This window comes from Eleginops maclovinus, chromosome 18, assembly GCF_036324505.1.
Source record: "Eleginops maclovinus isolate JMC-PN-2008 ecotype Puerto Natales chromosome 18, JC_Emac_rtc_rv5, whole genome shotgun sequence".
NCBI lineage: Eukaryota > Metazoa > Chordata > Actinopteri > Perciformes > Eleginopidae > Eleginops > Eleginops maclovinus.
The window spans coordinates 26,955,997-26,976,448 of NC_086366.1; the positions used below are offsets into that span (position 1 = coordinate 26,955,997).

The 20,452-nt window shown below is 38.9% G+C and overlaps 1 protein-coding gene across 1 annotated transcript in view; it reads left to right on the plus strand.

Annotated features, from left to right (window-relative positions):
* The window catches only part of slc8a2b (solute carrier family 8 member 2b), a 69,137-nt gene that overhangs the window by 8,690 nt on the left and 39,995 nt on the right, over window positions 1-20,452 (plus strand). The window lies entirely within an intron of this gene.

A 20,452-nucleotide genomic window follows, 5' to 3' on the forward strand; every position in this document is an offset into this window, starting at 1 on the left:
TTAAACGTAATTCTGTCTTTCTGTTTACGCATCATTTATGAGAATACATTTCATAACATGTAAGAGAACATATTCGAGGGGGGGTTTTCAAAAACATATCCGTATTTATTTATTTCTTTAAGTTATGTTTCTTGTGTGCACTCAGGAGTCTCAAACAGGCGTTTGTCCATTTTTGCAAATGAATTCTTCATATATGATCCATGAGAGGTAATATTTAGATGTATGGTATTATTTCACATGTTTCCCTCCATTCATTTTGTCTATGTTGAAATTCAACAAACAATGGAATGACTGCCACACATGTAGAGATAAAGATTTAAACATTTTTTCATGTGGTTTCTTAATTATTTTCGGATCTGTATCTTTAGTCAATTCCCCTCCCAGATCTGCTCCATTGTTAGCCAGTTGCTGCAAACTTTCTGCTAATGTGCCATTCAAAGCAGGATTATTTTATTTTATTTTATTTAACCAGGTAAAAGACCCATTGAGATCGTGATCTCATTTTCAAGGGTGACCTGGCCAAGAAGGCAGCAGCACACGTCATCAACATACAAGATACAAATACATTACAATAAATAGTGCCACAAGTGAATAAGATAACAACAAAGTGCAAGAGCAAAGGAATTGATCATAGGAATTAATTAGGAGCAGAGGCACCGTCCAAATAAACAGAATAGAACCGGCGGAAGACATTAAAAGATACAAGTTCAGACATTTTTAGTTCGGCCTGAAAATTGTTCCAAGTTGATGGGGCAGCAAAACTGAACGATGGCCAACCAGACTCGGCATAAAGCTTAAAGTGATGAGTGAGGCGGCCACAGCCAGTAAAAAACCTGAATTATACCCAGAATTCCTCTGTGTCGACTGTCAGCGGCAGCTCAGTGGTGTCAGGACTTTGTTTGCTGTAAATGGCAGTCGGTCGCGAGTGAAGAAAAGTTGTCTGTGAATGTGGGTGAGAAATCTTTGTTCACATTCTGAGGGCTGACTGTAAAAGGGAAACTTTCACACTGAAGACTTTACTTATTTTTAGAAAAATATTCACAGTCTCCTGTCAAGCTTGCAGAACATTTCTGAAAGTTTAAAGCTGCAAAATCTCCCATTCTCCAAAAACCCATCTAACTTATATAATGTTCTATTTTCTAAACTCTAAATATAAAGTTCAACTTCACACATTTCTAAATAGAAGAGATGAACTCAGAGAAAAAACAAACACATTTACCCTGTTTCCTACAAAATCTATAAGTATATGAATGTTCTCGAGGATAATGGTCACAGTATGCATGTGGTAATGTTGTTGATTGAAATAAAAGAAATATGCAACAAAAACATTTGGTTAAGCATAGGTAATATCCTGTTTTGGCATATTAATATTATTATTAGCACTATTATTATTATTATTATTATTATTATTATTATTATTATTATTATTATTATTATTAGCACTATTATTATTATTATTATTATTATTATTAGCACTATTATTATTATTATTATTATTATTATTATTATTATTATTATTAGCACTATTATTATTATTATTATTATTATTATTATTATTATTATTATTAGCACTAATATTATTATTATTATTATTATTAGCACTATTATTATTTTAATCAATTTATTGAACATGTTAACAAAGATTTTTTTACAAGGTATAAATAATAAAGTTCATGTTTAAAAGGGGCAAGAAGAAGCCTAACAACTTTTCTAGTCCTACCCCCTCATTTAAACATTGCTAATCGAAAGTCATTTTTATTTTTTCAAAAACAATTCAGAAAATAAAGTGTGTCAAGGTGAGCAGCAGTCTCCTGGGTTTGTCTACCACTCTCATCCTTCCTGTCAGGACTTACATTACTAACCTATTTATTGTGTGTCAAATAAAAAATCCTGTAAAAAATGTTCCCTTTTGTTCCCCATTTCGATGTACTGTACGTATGGTATTTTTAGCAAAAGGCTGCACAAATACACACCATCAAAAAGAAAGCAGGCTTGTGAGCACCTACAGAACGGCAGCAGCAGAACGACACGCACAGCTGTAATCTCCTGACTGCCGAGCTGTATGACAGCAGCCCCAGGTCTTGTTTGTTGTACACAAAAGATAAATCACTCAGACTGCTGTGCCAACACGCAACAAAGGCCTCCGTTTTATTTCTCTGCCTCTTTTACCCTTTCAAGCCCTATTTAACTTCAATTCATGCTCTGATTTTATATCCGCTTCTTCATTGTAGCCATTCAGATGCTGCTATATCTAGAGTGGCTCACTCATGGGAAGTGAGTCACAGGTCCTATGAGCCTCTGTGACTGATGTGATAGTGGTTGCTTAACGCTTCCTGAAATGACTGATGGTGTAGTACGTGACGAGTAGAAAGGAATGAGCAGTGAGCAGATCGTGAGGTGAGAGAGTTCTTTTTTCAACCAATCAATGAAAAGCTGTCTGGCTTTAGCTCTGGCTAAAGAAAGAAAGTCAACCATTCATTTGATCAGATCGAAGTGATTCAGTTAGAGTTCTCTTTTCCTACATTTTGATGCAGCCTCTGATAGCAGCAGCACAGTAATCCACACAGAAAACATAAAAACATTGGCAAATAAATCACACAGGACTGTATCATACCATACATAAGATGGCCTTAATGTTTAAGGATAAAAACATTTTGAAGCGAAACACCTGTTTCTATTTCAAATGTATTTCTTTGGCACTATTCATACACTTTAAAAGTATCGCATTGTGATATAACATTCAAAAAACAAAGAAAACATCAAAGGATGAAACCAGAGAGGAGCAGGAGCAATATAAAAACCAGACACAAGACAGAAAAGGAGATAAAAATACCCATTATCAATAAAACACATATTTAAATTGAGTAGCTGAAAGGATGTGCAGTAAAAGGGTCTTTGTTCAGATTTTCACTAACACTCTCCGGTCACACTCTCAGAGCCAATCTGGGACCCCAGGAAGATCTTCTGTTTGGGTCGGGGAATTTGAAATTCTCGTTCCCTCGGTGTTTCCGCTCAGTTGACTCACACTGATTGCCCCCTCAAAGAGAACAAGGCTGATTGTTGAGACTTTGCTCCCTGATTTATCCTGATGAGAGTTTGTGATAAAGCAGACGACGTCCTTGAACCTTCCTTAAAAATGTTACTTTAGGAACAGTACAAAAGTGTCTGCAGAGAAGAGGATAAGATTTGGAGATCTGACCAAAAACAGTTTTAGTTTTGTGATTAAAGTCAGAATTTTTCACTTTTTTCTCAGAATATTAACTTTAGTCTTAGGATTTAAACGAAAAATGTGGCTCTTCTTTATACAGTACCTGCATCAAAATGTACTTACACAGTGTATCACTTTGAAATCATCTCCTTTAAACAATTGTTTTTACTCAAGTTGCTCACCTAAAACACCTTTAACATGATTACAATTGAAATGCCATTCTAAATCTTACTGAATGAAGCTTGAACCCTTCAGAATGTGACTTTATGCAACCTCCGCTAACGTTAGCTGTTAGTTGTTAGCTGTGAGCTGTTTTATTTAGCCAGCAGGTTGCTGCCCCGTTAGCAGCTAACCGCTAACGTTGTACAGCTCTCACCCTGCCCAGTACACAATGGATTTGCTGTTTACAATGTAAAATCATCAGAGAAAAAATAAAGGTGATAGAAATCCGTTAGTGACAAGCCCTAAATCCCTGGTTCTCTAGGAAAGCTACCAGCATTGACATGGTATGGGAGTTATCATTCTCTTGAGCACCATAGTGGCAAGGGCAGAAACATAAATTACTATAAAGTCATTCCATGAACGCAAGTAGAAACACCATCATGGAATAAATGGATGTGGAAAAAGCACAGACAATCGAGTGGTGCAGAAATGATGTATTTGTGTAGGCTGACCCGGAAATAAGCTGTGCATGGGTTCCCTCCATAAAAAAGCAATGGGATTTCTTCAGAGGATTTACGAATATTATCTGTTGAAAACGAACCTTTGAGCAAGTTTTGTTCAGCCGGATAATCTCCACATGTCTACCCTACTTTATATTTTTCGAATCATAAATCTAACCACCAGAAGCAAAATGCTAACTTTATGCCTTAAACAAACTACAGCAGGGTCGCACGACTTCAACGTCACCCTAACTTAAGATCCTTTCAACTGACTTTCGCGCGCTTGCATATTTTAACAAAGCTTTTCCTTTTAGCCACACTGAATTTAACTAGAAGTCGTGGCTGTTTCACTTACCTGTCTGATATCGTTTTACAAAGATGAGCTAACAAACTGAGCGGGAGTGTTTACGTGTTCGGGGTAATGACGTACAACGTCCTCGACAACTTCCGTAGTCCTATTCAGCCACTTGTTAACAACCATCGTTTTTTAGACACGTAAACTCCCCCAATGGGGGGAGGTCACTGCTGATGTATTTAATGTCGTAGAACAAAAGGTGATCCTTTTCTTAAATTTGTGTCAACCACAGACATTTCAATCTATTTTCGCGAATCATAGGCCTACGGAGAAATCCCGCTGACTCTGAGACGAGGGAACCGGAGGTGGTAAAATGCTGGCTCACTTCCGGGTTTTAGGACTTGTTCCTGCGCCACTCTATAGATATTATGCATTAATACAAACAACAACTGCAAGCAATACAAATATGCATATTGCATCTATCATCTGTATATGAGCTCTCTGAGACAAACAGAGATGCACTGCAGCGTTAGGAGTGAAGGGAGTAACAGAGGTACTGGAAGCACGTAGAATATGAGCAAAGTTCCACTTGCTGTGAGTGTTCCTCTGAACCTAATAACAAACCGAGTTTTGAGTGTTGAATATAAATGTAAAAAACAATGCTTCAGTGACTTTTAATGAACATCAAACTCAAAACGTGGTTTGAATGACAGTACAAGCACATGCTGTTCTAAACCACCTGCATGATTTGTATAAATCAGTACAGCCCAAGTATGAGTGTGAACGTCTGTCCTCTATGGAGTGCCGGCAATTGATAATTAATGAAGTGAAAATGAGAGTCCCATCAATACTAATGTCTCAGATGTTTTGTGTGCCATTGAACTACAGGGTGATGAACGGAAATACAAATATTTGTTTTGACAAGACAAGACAAACATATTGTCTCATCTCATTACATTAAGAGAAGAGATTAAAACATAATTCCTCATTTAGAATAAACTCACTGAGTTTTATACAGCTGCTGTGATTCACTCATTGCTCAGTTTTAAAATGATATCCTGGTACACCTTTTTCCATCTTGAACATAACTGCGTGGCCCGGTTTATCCTCTGATCCCACAGTTAGTTTGCCTGTTCCAGTAAAACATTTCTATAATGTATGTATAATGTAAGCTGTGTTTAATTTACTGCTTCAAGTGTTGAACTGCATGCACCTTAAATTCATCCTGTGAAAAGATATGTGAAGCATGAATCGATTGTGATTTTGTTCCACGTTCAGGAGAGACCTCATCATGCTGTTTAATCCTCCACTTCTTTGTCGGCTGGCTGTAGTGCAGCCCATCCAAGCTTTCTATTTAATTGTAGTTTATTGATGCACTCAGTTGGAGTTCTTTGTGAAAGCTTTCGCTGAGTGAGTGAAAAATAAATGTAATGCAAGTGTTTTAGTGATCACAGCAGCACCCTGCTAAATGCTCTCTTCATTAGAATGAGACGGAAAAAACCCACCATGAAAGCACTTTCTCTGATTTTGAGTTTGAGTTTTTATCCACTTTGTGCATGTGTGTGTGCACGTACGTGCGTGCGTGCTACACTGTTTTGTTGCCAAGTGCTGTTTTTCTTTTGCTGTTTGAAAGTTCCCAGGAGAGAGACAACGATCCAGATAGAGACATGATTAGGACACAGAGAGTTATGCAGTGTGACACACACACACACACACACACACACACACACACACACACACACACACACACACACAGCCTGGAGATTTTGTGTGAGTGTTTCAGTCAATTATCTGATTGGTTAGTTTTGAGAAGCATGAGCACATTTGGTTGGTAAAGTTACTGGATTGCAAGGTTCGTCAATTGGCATTGTACACAACTTTAACCCCTAATGTTGTGAAATGAATAAGGACAAACTGGTGTTTTTGAGCTGATGAGTACTGCAGATATCACAGTGAAATCAATCGACAGGAAGGAGAACTCTTATATCCGGGTGTAAAATTATCCGGTATCCAATGGGACGGATGCTGGTTTTGACCCGCAGGGAGTGAGACTATGTGAGGCAGCCAGAGGTGCTTCCTTAGCAACCACCTTAGTTAGCATATAAACGCTGCGACCGGAAATACTGTTTTCATGCCGTGAGAGTTGACGATAGCTTGACATGCATGCTGGTCAATAGAAATAATTAAGGGGAAAGACGAAGCAATCTCACAATTTTAGGGGGTGTGCGCATAGCAACCTCTATAGTTTACATATGTAGTATTTACACATTTTCCTGAAAGACCTGAAATTATCTTTGTAATCAAACTATGGATCCTACACATCCGCTGGACATAGGTTCTGAAAGTTGAATATACACTTCTTGCTAGAAATGTAATCAAGAAGCATTGTAATGGCCAAACTATCCTACAATTTCGGATTTTCCACTAAAAATAAGTTGGGTGTCCGCAATGTTTTTTTTCCACACCGTGAAACTTGACACTCACCTGACATTGGCACTGGCCTTTAGAAATCTATTGGAAAAAATGTTGTATCCATATCACGTTCTGAGAGGGTTTTTGTGAACATACTATGTTTTGCCCTGTGGACCAACGTAGCTATAGTTTTTTGAGGGGGCAAAGTGTATTATCTGTGTTCAATACCAAGACCAACCCATGTAGACCACAAAAAGATATAACAAAAGGCTTTTACAGGTGAATCTGACAGCTTTAACATTTTTCCCTTTCACTGTGTTTTTTTATCCTTTAGATAAAAACCTTCCTTATAGAGTATCAACTTTATACTAAAAAACAACACAATGTATTTTTAACTAACTCCTATTCCTGTGTTTTACTTGAGCTTTGATGTGGAAATAACTTGGACTAGAAAAAGTTTTTATTTAATTCAGATCATTTTAACGAGTTTATAGTGGCCATTTATACAATTGGCCAAGTTCGTGGCCATAAAGTCTGCAGTGATATCTTGGAGTTGTGCTCCATAAACGTCCAAACATTTTAAGAAGACCCTCACGGGAAGTTAAACAAGCGTTTATTGAAAGAAAATAACAGCGTAACAGCAGTTGATTTTCTCCAAAGTCCTCCACCCACATGATGATTCAGTAATATGTTCTATAACACTGCACTCAAACATGGTCAAACATGGGTTGTGAAACCACCCGGCAGCTTTCCAGCATTTGTGTACCATAGGTCAAAAAATATTTTTGACCATGTGCACTGAAAGCAGCGTTATGGCTATATATATGAAATATAGAGCTTTATATCAAAAGCCTTAGGTAAAACATAATGTACTCTAAGGAGTGAGAGAAATCAAAAATGTTACATATAACAATATGTGGTCAATTGAATATGATCTGGCTCTGTGTAGCATTAATTTGCTGTGATATCAGTCTACAGACTAATATTTCCACAGGGATTTTATGAGTGCAGTTAAGATAATACGAAACAATATTTACATCCGATACTGTAGCGTTTAATGTGCTGTTATATATCTATAATATTTCAAAAGGGAACTTAGTGAGTGCAGGTTGTCCAACTGCTGGACATTTCTACCTAATGGTGCTGTTCCAGCTACAGGAAGGAAGCTGTCTAACTTAATATTGCAGTTATTATAAAACAGCAATAATGTTTCACATAGGACAATAGTCATAGATATACAGTCATACTGAACTATAGTCTTTACAGAAGTCATATAGAACTATGTTCAAAAAGAACAACAGTTATATAAAACAACAGTCACATAGAAGAACAGTCATATAGAAGGACAGTCATATAGAACAACAGTCATAGAACAACAGTCATATAGAACAGTCATACAGCACAACAGTCATATAGAACAACAGTCACATAGAAGAACAGTCATATAGAAGGACAGTCATATAGAACAACAGTCATAGAACAACAGTCATATAGAACAGTCATACAGCACAACAGTCATATAGAACAACAGTCATATAGAACAACAGTCATACAGAACAACAGTCATACAGAATAACAGTCATATAGAACAACAGTCATAGAAACAACAGCCGTAGAACAACAGTCATATAGAACAACAGTCATACAGAACAACAGTCATAGAAACAACAGCCGTAGAACAACAATCATACAGAAAAACAGTCATATAGAACAACAGTCATATAGAACAATAGTTATACAGAACAACAGTCATACAGAACAACAGTCATACAGAACAACAGTCATACAGAACAACAGTCATACAGAACAACACTCATATAGAACAACACTCATAGAACAACAGTCATTGAACAACAGTCATATAGAACAGTCATACAGCACAACAGTCATATAGAACAACAGTCATACAGAACAACAGTCATAGAAACAACAGCCGTAGAACAACAATCATACAGAAAAACAGTCATATAGAACAAAAGTCATATAGAACAGTCATTGAACAACAGTCATATAGAACAGTCATACACCACAACAGTCATATAGAACAACAGTCATACAGAACAACTGTCATATAGAACAACAGTCATACAGAAAAACAGTCATATAGAACAACAGTCATACAGAAAAACAGTCATATAGAACAACAGTCATATAGAACAACAGTCATATAGAACAACAGTCATACAGAAAAACAGTCATATAGAACAACAGTCGTATAGAACAACAGTCATACAGAACAACAGTCATATAGAACAACAGTCATACAGAAAACAGTCATAGAACAACAGTCATATAGAACAACAGTCATACAGAAAAACAGTCATATACAACAGTCATACAGCACAACAGTCATATAGAACAACAGTCATACAGAACAACAGTCATATAGAACAACAGTCATACAGCAAAACAGTCATATAGAACAACAGTCATATAGAACAACAGTCATACAGAACAACAGCCGTAGGACAACAATCATAGAACAACAGTCATATAGAACAACAGTCATAGAACAACAGTCATACAGCAAAACAGTCATACAGAACAACAGTCATAGAACATCAGTCATATAGAACAACAGTCATACAGAACAACAGTCAGAGAACAACAGCCATAGAACAACAGTCATAGAAAAACAGTCATAGAACAACAGTCATAGAACATCAGTCATATAGAATAACAGTCATACAGAACAACAGTCATAGAACAACAGTCACATAGAACAACAGTCATACAGAACAACAGTCATAGAACAACAGCCATAAAACAACACTCATATAGAACAACAGTCATAGAACATCAGTCATATAGAACAACCGCCATAGAACAACAGTCATACAGAACAACAGTCCATACAGAACAAGTCATATAAACAACAGTCATAGAACAACAGTCATAGAACAACAGCCGTAGAACAACATTCATAGAACAACAGTCATAGAACAACAGTCATATAGTACAACAGTCATAGAACAACAGTCATATAGAACAACAGTCATAGAACAACAGTCATATAGAACAACAGTCATATAGAACTACAGTCATTAGAACAACAGTCATATAGAACAACAGTCATAGAACAACAGTCATAGAACAACAGTCATAGGTACAACAGTCATAGAACAACAGTCATATAGAACAACAGTCATAGAACAACAGTCATAGAACAACAGTCATATAGTACAACAGTCATAGAACAACAGTCATACAGCAAAACAGTCATATAGAACAACAGTCATATAGAACAACAGTCATACAGAACAACAGCCGTAGGACAACTAACATAGAACAACAGTCATATAGAACACAGTCATACAGCAAAACAGTCATGCAGAACAACAGTCATAGAACATCAGTCATATAGAACAACAGTCATAGAACAACAGTCATATAGAACAACAGTCATAGAACAACAGTCATAGAACAACAGTCATAGAACAACAGCCGTAGAACAACATTCATAGAACAACAGTCATAGAACAACAGTCTTATAGAACAACAGTCATATAGAACAACAGTCATATAGAACAACAGTCATAGAACAACAGTCATAGAACAACAGTCATATAGTACAACAGTCATAGAACAACAGTCATATAGAACAACAGTCATAGAACAACAGTCATAGAACAACAGTCATAGAACAACAGTCATATAGAACAACAGTCATAGAACAACAGTCATATAGAACAACAGTCATATAGAACAACAGTCATATAGAACAACAGTCATAGAACAACAGTCATAGAACAACAGTCATATAGTACAACAGTCATAGAACAACAGTCATATAGAACAACAGTCATAGAACAACAGTCATATAGTACAACAGTCATAGAACAACAGTCATATAGAACAACAGTCATAGAACAACAGTCATAGAACAACAGTCATATAGTACAACAGTCATATAGTACAACAGTCATAGAACAACAGTCATATAGAACAACAGTCATAGAACAACAGTCATATAGAACAACAGTCATATAGAACAACAGTCATATAGAACAACAGTCAAATAGAACGGTTGAAGTATTTAAGTTTTAGAAGTATTGTTTTTCTGATTTTGTGATCTCTATTTTGTTGCTGCAATTCATGTCTTCTGGAATGTCAATTTTTTAGGTTAATATGGAGGAATTTAGTCATACAATTGTAAGCTTCTCACTGACCGTCCATTAGAGTCAAATTCAAGACGAGAGAGCTGACCAGCCTCAGCCTGTGAGAGGAAGAGAAGACATGTAGAGAGAATTAGAGGAAACTGAGGGGTCGTGTGTGTGTGTGTGTGTGTGTGTGTGTGTGTGTGTGTGTGTGTGTGTGTGTGTGTGTGTGTGTGTGTGTGTGTGTGTGTGTGTGTGTGTGTGTGTGTGTGTGTGTGTGTGTGTGTGTGTTCAAGTCATGCTGGTTACACAGACGCCTCCCTTTGTATTTTTGCCAATAACTGGTGACATCACCCGCCTGAAGGGCACCACACCCATATACCAATACAAACACAGCAACACAGACAAGAACATCATTATTGAACAATGTGCAAAAACATAACAGATTATACTCAATGTTAAAGTGTTTACAGATCTGGCTTTCTACTCCATCATATGTTCACTGAAGTCTTTAAGTTTTTTAATTTTTTATTATCCTGTGTGAACCACACTGTCGTGTTTTTTATTCTTATTCTGTTGCTGCTTAAACCACAGAATTTCCCCACAGGGATTAATAAAGGTACATCTTATCTTATCTCCTATCATATCTGCTCAGCAGCTACTGTACGGTTCTGGTTCCGGAAAATACCAACATACAGGAACTGTAAAGTCCTGCAGTCAGTCACACGACATGCCTATTACTTTATATTTATTAAGCTGACACTTTTATTCAAAGTGAGTTACGAGAAGTGCATTCAACCCATCCACCCTAGCCCCCCCCCCCCCCCCCCCTCCACACACTCACTTTATGTCTGGTCAAGTGGAGGACACACACGATATGAGTCTACTAAACATTGGCACTGGATGTAAATCAAGACGTCCAGGGTGGGCAGAATTCCTGGTATACAGGACTACACAAGCAAACACACACACACACACACACACACACACACACACACACACACACACACACACACACACCAATTAATTGATTTGGCTTGATACAGAGGTCAAATACAAGTCTAGGTTAGGTTCTATGGTTGTTTCCTAGGTTATCACATCTTACTAAATGCACACTCAAAATAAGGTGATCCAAAAGATTTGTACATGTAGTCTTAACACTCCATATGCAATTTCAACTATGTACATATTTACTTAAGTTATGTTGAGATATGCTAGGCACATTTTTTACGAGCAGCGTCTGGTGCCAATCATCTGGCTCGACCGTTTGTTGTTGCAATAAGGATGAATGGTTATTATGTTTTTTAAGAGGACCATACAAATACAGATCACCTGTGGCTGTACTAATTCTGCAGGGTTGATAGAGTAGAATAATAGCTTGCTGAACAGCATGTGGTGTTATCATCACAGAAACACACATACACACAGGTGCACGCTGGGTGTTCTTCCCTCCATCCACAAAGGCTGGATCATGCATTAACGGCCCTGACAGCTGGGTTTGGTCGTTGTCCTCTTGAGAAACACTTTATAATCATTGCCTTTGTAGAAATTAGTGTCATCAGAATTTACAGCGGGGAGTTTCTCACTCCCCTGCCAGCTGGCAGCTCATATCACAGGGATGCCTGGTGAAGGGCAATTATCATCAAATTTCCTTTATCTTGACAGATGAAATTAAAAAAGTGGGCACAGTGGGGTGTGGTGCTGGAGAACAGAGAGGATAATGGATGTTGGACTAAGAAAATGAATCATAATTCTCCAAGCAAGGGATCGTGTGCAGTGAGCCGGTCATTATGAGAAAAGAACACAGACAGGACTTCAATCACCCTGAAGGTGTTCCTTTCTCATTAATGACCGCCTCGCTACATATCTACACACTAAATAATCCAGTGCCTCGACTCGCAGTATTGATGTGAAAATTATTTTATTGGTTTAAAAATAGTCCTATTGATAAGAAAAATAATAGTCTGTTCCACTACGTACCAAAGGCTAGAACTGCGACTAAAGCAACGTAACTTCAAATGAACCGCAGCACTGATCCAGGTTTACTGTCACTGTCTGAGTCCGTCCACATGTTGTCCTCCAGGAACCAGTATTCAAACTCTGCCAGAGCACATACCGTGTTCCTGTTAGTGTTCACTTTGTGTCTGTCTTCTTCTGTTAATGGCCCAATTCCAAACTGCTTGACTTAGGAACATATACCAGTTTTATTCTAGAAAACTGTAAATGTGTGCATTTTATTATTACGTTTTGTATATTTGCAGGGACTATTGCAAAACTAAGCAGCTTATAAACATCAGATTTCAATTTTCAAAAAGTTTACGAAAAAGAAACGCAATTAAAGATTTTTGGAGTTTCATTTGAGTTATAACTTTACACTTTTTGGCCAAAAGATGCTGATTTCAGGTCGCTGTTAAAAAAAAGTAACAGGATTGCCTTATTCAGCCAGAGAGATGGCAGTTCTACCCAAAACTGCTGCTGTATTTAGACCCTCTACCTGGAAGACGGGAGCCTCATTCAGCTGCGAGTGAGACTACTGACGGAGTTCCTCCAAAAGTTTTGTGCTTACCAGATAGAAGATAAAAAGAATATTATTACAAAAGTATTCCACATTGTTTTTCGTAGGAGAATGACGTTTTTCTTGGCCACCGCTGACGTTAAGTTGATCGCTATTTTTTCTCTGGATTGATATGACTGCATAAAGTCCTTTGATCAGAGTGTCCTTATAAACAGTCTGCTATCGTTAGCGACAGTCTGCTTTAGCTAGGAACAGTCTGCTAGTGAAAAACAGCAGACCTCTTAGATTCCAAATTCACCAATCAGAATCGAGCCATTTATTTAGCTGTGTGAAAAATGATGATATTAGCTGTTAGTAAGTTATAAAGAGAAAACAGGTTGCAATACAAACTCCCAGACAAATGTTTGCAACAAACAAAAATAGTACTTGATCTTGATCTCATTGGGCTGAATGGTCTGCTGCCTTTGATCTGTAGATTAAAGTCCCAGATTAAAAAACACTTTTAATCAAGACGGCCGGATGTTTTTGCAGCGGCTAAGAGTTTGATGAAATAGTCCTTCAGAAAACCCAATGCTGTGAATGAGGAGCAACGACAGCAAGGAAAGGGAGGGTGTTATTAGGGGAGAGTGCGTAGGAGGGTGACACGCGGCAAAGAACAGTTATATTCTAAATCCTGACAAGGACATTTTTGACGACAGTAAAATGACCCCCTGCCAGCTGAAGGACAATTTGGGTGGCTCATTGACGGAAAAGTTTTCAAAGAGGGAACGCTTTGTGTTTGTGAGCCACATAGGAGAATGAACATTAAGAAGGAGAAGAAGAGAGAGTGTCAGAGAGAGGGAGAGTAAACAGGAAAAGGTCCAAAGCACCAGGGACAGAGGCCTCTCGCTTTAAAAGTGTGTTGCTGCCACAACTAATGCTGTCTGCTTGAAACGAACAGAGCCTTTACTGCTGCAGAGCCCAGCGGAAGGTGACCTTGAGGTGCAGCTCTCTGAGTCTTTGCCCAATTATTTATACACTGTAGAAATGTATTATTCATAGACTGTATAACAGAAGTGGATATGAGCTAAAATTCTTAATCTACAAAGTTTTGTATTTGTGCTGATGCCATCTCGTTTTTGAATGAGACAGTAGAACAAAGCAGACTTGTATTAAGAAGAAAAGAAGGGGCCCTTAATGGTCCCACTGAGGGGAAATGTACATTCTGCATTTGACCCATCCTTGCGTTAGGAACAGTGGGCTGCCATATGTAGGACGCACAGGGAGCAGTATAGGGAACGTTGCCAAAGCAAAGTCCCTACGCCGCAACCGCCCAGTATATATGTTTTACAGTATTTTAATGACAATTTCTGTGCTGGATTGAGGGGTGGGTGGAATCTAGATATGTTGTGTGTTTGGAAGAAAGCATTCAGGGGGATTTGGAAAGTGTAAAGTGTCCAGAGTGACACCAAAGCTCTAACTTGGCTGGAGAAGGGGACAGGGAAGCTATCAATGATGAGGTTAGGAGTAATGGAGGCTTGAGCTTCAGAAAGCTCCTGCTCATCCAGCTCCTGATGTCTTGAAGGATGGTGGTGAGTGAGGTGGACGGCAGAGCAGTGTTGGGTTTGGTGAAGATGAAGGCCTGTGTGTCATCCACATTGTTGGATGAGTTTTGTGCGTCAGGTACCTAAGACGACCCCTCTTTGTCATTGTGTTAACCGCACTTGCGGTGGACAGATGAGGACACTGAAATCTGGGGGACATGACGGATTGTGTTTCTTTATGCATGAATAACTGTGGGATGTTATGCTCTGTTTATTTGCAAACAGCTTGTTGGCATTTCCAGCTGATGCCTGTCTACATGAATGACTAAGTTCAAACCCCATGACAGCATGCGTCCTCCGCCTGAAATAAGACACTAAAATCCCTCAGGGCTACAGAGCCTGTTCTGAAGCTGACCTCTAACCTGACCATACAAGGTGACGCACAAAACAGAACAAATTACCCCCTCTGGGATCAATATTTTGTGACAAGGAGCACCGATAGCTGTCAGCTGGTTCAAATTACTCCTGAACTGTCTATATCAGACACCAGCAATCACTTATATTCAGAGACGATCACCTATTGAAGAAGGAGCTTTTATATCTCTTCATCGGCAAAGAGATCCGTGATCGTGTGTCACGAATGACTGTTTCTTATTTCACATTATTAAACCAAGAGGCCATTTCCCAATGTCCACCTTGAGCCTAAAACGTCTAAACACTTGTACACATTAACACTCAGTAATGTGAAATGTGTTGACATAATACGTTTATTAAAGTCTACATTTCAGTTTTTTTGTGTACAAAGGGACAGCAAAACTTTAATTCTGGTGTTTATGTTTTTTGTAGCATATTTTGGGAAAAGGAAGCAATGTGTTTAATAAATAAACAAAGTGTTAATGTTTGTCTTGGTTTGCATTCCTTTATGTTATGTTAAATTCTTAATTTAAAAATGCCAGGGTATGGAGAGTGTGCAGGGAGAGGTTCAAAGCGTTTGCTGGAGAGCCCTCAATAACTTCATGATTTGACAGTGGTACAGCCCTATAACCTGGTTGACTTTGCAGGACCACTGCTCATATTCTGCGGGTGCATAATGTGGACATTGGGATTGATTCAGACACCCCCCCCCACCCTGCAGTGGTTCAGTCCTGTGAGCAGTGAATAGTGCCTCCTTCCCAGCCTTTATTTGATAGTGATATTAAGGAAATATAGGGGGACATCATGCAGACAAAGCGAAAAGGCCTCAACATGTCATTAAGTCGAAGCATATTTTCCTCTGAGAACCTATTTGAGTTGCTATAATGAAATCCTCCGCCTGCCCTATCTGCTTCAGCACAAATTACTTATTGATATTATACATCAATTTGGATAATGGAGGAAAGGATGGTGTGACCATGACTAAGCAGCCTTTAAACAATACAAAGTGTGTGCGATTCAGCATCCCACAATGCAATAGTGTCACAATATTAATGTCTCTAGAGCTTTTTTTATTTAACTTAAGACTTTACCGTCAGGACAGTCGTTTCAGAATTGTCTTCATTTCCTGTGATTTACAGTATTTTAATGACAAAATGTAACGACAGAAACAGCAGCAACCTGGGCTGACTTATTCTGTAGCCACAACATCAGAATATCCAATGATAATGACCCGAGTATACCCAGTTACGGCTGTGCGCCAGAGGAGTGGAGAGTATTCAGCCATTGTACAAAGCAATCTTTTAAATATAACAGGCCCTGCCTCTCAGGTCCAGAGCTCCACATGTTTCTGTGGGTCTGTGCTGACAGCAGGCGAACGCGGTGACATTCAGCAGCTGTACAGCCAGCCGCCAGTCAGCCTGAGACACACAAAGCCACAGATAAGGCACAAAGCATTCCCTTTAGTTGTACACTTGAATAAACAGTCTGGTTATGGCACGTGAAGAGGAAACCGAGTATATCCTAAGAGCTACCAATGGTGCCGCAGAACACACACACATTACAGTAATCCATGAAATAAACCTTCCTTCCTGGTCAGAACCAAATGGAATTAAAAGGAACAGACCTACAGTATCGCCAATTATTGTTTAAGGCACTGTGTAAATGACTGATGAGTGGGGGGGGGGGGGGTTACAGTCAGAGGCTAATGAAGGCAGTTACTGTAACATGCATGATGGGAGAGGAGCCATCAGATACACAGAGGAGGGCGGGGACAGAGGGAGGAGTAGAGGAGTGTGTGTGTGTGTGTGTGTGTGTGTGTGTGTGTGTGTGTGTGTGTGTGTGTGTGTGTGTGTGTGTGTGTGTGTGTGTGTGTGTGTGTGTGTGTGTGTGTGTGTGTGTGTGTGTGTTTGTCATTTTTCTATAAATTAGGAACAAATACTTGCAGTACTTGTAGTACAGAAAAGGGGAGGGGTTACATAGAGTGTGTTTTTCAGTATAGGCAGAGTTACTATGTCTACCCCCATCCCTCCCTTCAGCACCCTGACCCTCTTGATTGATTGTCCCACCCAACCTCTCTCCTTGTTTCCATGGTACCACACTTAGCCTGGATGGTGAATATAAACGTCTTTAGGACGTTGCTCCTCATCGTTCCTTTTCACCCTCTCCTCCCTTCTTACACACTCATCTTCCTTGCCATTTATGACTTTTTTCTCTTTGTTCTTCCGTGACTCCAGTTATCCCTATCACTTATTTTACTCCTCTTTAATTAACCCTTCATCCCCTGTCCCTCCTTCTGCACCTCCCCTCCCTACTTTTTATTCCACCTCAATCCTAGCCCTTACACCTTTCCTTTCATTTTCTCAGCCAAAGGATTTAATCCGTTTAGTGTGCTGTGCTGAGTGTCTCCAAAAATACTGATCAAATAATTATCCTGTAAAACCTTTCTGGTCTATTTCATCTTTTTCTCATCTTCCATCCATTGCTTACCTTTCACTCTTCATCAAGTTCTCTTTAAACTCTACCTCCATCCATCAACATCCCAATTTCACAGGAAAAACTATTTTCCAACTGCCCCAAATTTGAAAAGCAAACTCATAGACAGGCTCAAAAACACTTATGCACTTGTGAAGGCTTAAGATAATTTGTTTGGAACTAGATTTCAATTTAAAGCAATCTGTATTAAATTGATACTTTTGTTCAAATTGCACAGTGCATACATGCAGTGGCAGGTGGGTTAATCATCATGAACAAATAGCTTCAGATTGTGCTGGCTCCTGAGTGAGTCACAGCGCAGTCTCTTCTCTTGTTTTTCCGTTTGGAGGCGCTCCCAGCTCCACTGACACTCCTTGTTGCTACAAGAGAAATGAGACAGATCACTAAACAGGGAGATTAAATTAATAAAACGCCTACATGTACCCTAACACATTTTAAAAGCCCTTATCAACACCAGAGACACTCCTGTGGATGTGAATTTCAATTAGAGCCTGATTTCTGAGGGTGTTAGGGGTCATAAAGGATGGATGGAAGACAAAACTATATTTTAATACTAACAGATTATCTCAGCTCCTCGGTTTAATTTCATCATTTGATTTGAAGTAAGTCTCATCAATCTCTGTCTGTTTTGCTTAAACACGTCCTCTGGTAATTGGAGTAACATCACAACAGGCCCGGAGCTACTCTTCAGAACAAACAGACATTCTCGTGGACGTGGATTCTTGTTCTTTCTCTCCGGTTGTTTTTGTAGACAACATGATTCTGCTGCTCTGTGGTGTCCTGTCGGGTCACAGGAGATACCGAGGAGCAAACATGGAGAATAAACATGTGGTTGGGTTACAAAGGAAAACTCAAATATCCAGCTTGTCATGTCTGTTTGACCTGTCACAATATTTGCTTCCATAAGTTTATCAAACTGATCGGCAACATTTGAACAGGCTGACCTTGGTTTGTTATCAACAAACAACAAGTCCTGAGTTTACGGAGTGTTTTAGATGAATAACTTTTAATGTAATTTGTAAAATGATCTCTCAGAATGTTACCTGTTTACTGTTAAAGGTGAAAGAAAAGATTGGCAACTGTTCAACTATGATCATACACCGATCAGCTGTAACATCATGAACCCAAACAGGTCAGGTGAAGAACAGTGTTGTTAGGCAGCAAGTGAACACTTTGTCCTCAAAGTGGATGTGTTGGAGCTGCAGCTCCTGTGGGGGGTTCCCGGTCTGCAGGGGTCAGTACCTACCAAAAGAGGTCCAAGGAAGGAAAACCGGTGAACCGGCGACAGGGTCATGGGTGGCTAAGGCTCATTGATGCGTATGGTGAGGGAAGGCTGGTCCGTGTGGTCGAACAGAGGAGCTACTGTAGCTCAAACTGACACACACACACACACACACACACACACACACACACACACACACACACACACACACACACACACACACACACACACACACACACACACACACACACACACACACACACACACACGGTCACAGGTAAATAACAGAGACTGGATTGTGACCACTGCATTGCTTTCAAAAATACCCCAAAAGTCATTTGACCACTGTATGAGGTCTGGTTATATTCACATCAGTGTTGTTTTATTTAAATGTAATTGTATTATATATTGTGCTTAAAGTTTTCAATTTTTCTTGAATTTAAGTTGTTGTATATTGATCTAGTGTTTTATATATAATTGTGATTTTTAACATTACAATGATACAGACTTTAAATGAGCTCAATCATACATGGGGGAGTAAATAATTAAGAGTGATGGCGTGAAAACATATCATTTCAAACAGTTCCATTAGATATTTGAAAGAGTATTGCACTCAGGACTGTCTATTGTACTGGAACAAGTCCTCTTATTAAACTATGAATTAAATGTCTATAGTTCTTTGAGAATAAATGCAACATTTTATTTAAAAAAAAACATAATATTGCATTTTGATTCTGTATGTATATTTCTTGACAGCCCTCGTCAAAAGTTGCATTACAATTTGTCAACATGTTTTGCTCGTGGCCTTGACGGACCACCAGTGACTCAGCATCATGACCAGAGTGCCGCTGAACCACGTCATCGGCTATGAATCACAGCTTTCATCCTTTCAGAACGAAAAGATGAAAGTTTAAATGTAGCCACTTGTGTTTCTTCTAGAACTTCTCTAACAATATAAGTATAAAAACTTCATTTGAATGAAGGTCGACAGATGAGTCATGACGCCCTCGGATAAACACGGACACATTCTCAAGATAGAGTTGACATTCAAAAGCAAAAAAAGAATCAGCCATTAATGGATGTAAAACACCATGGATCTGCTGTGGCACTTTAATTAATAGTGCATATTTTGTTTAAAATTCTCAAAAAGTAGAGCCGAAAGTTTCTACTCATTAAATTCTCCGGATTAAAAGTTAGAAATCTAAATTAGCACTCCAATGATGCATTCACATGCTCCTCTGATCAGACTTGGAGTACTCGAGTCCTGGCCTCAGGCTTGAGTCGGACTCAAGTGCTGATGTAGAAACTCGTAGACAATAAACAACAACGGCTAAATTTAAACAAATATATCCACTCAGATTAATACATGACGACCCAGACTTGTGACTCAGATTCGGGTGACTCGGACTCGATCACAGGTTATGATGACTCGGACTCGGATTTGACTCTGGCTCTTCTTTGTTGACTCAGACTTGGACTCTGACTCGAAGAGTGGGGACTCGAGAATTGGTGACTTGACTGTAACACGGTGCTCAGTGAAACTCCTCTCGTGTGTGCCTTTTCAAAACTAAATGGAGCAAGCTGTAAGAAAAGAGGACGAAAGGCTTCCTT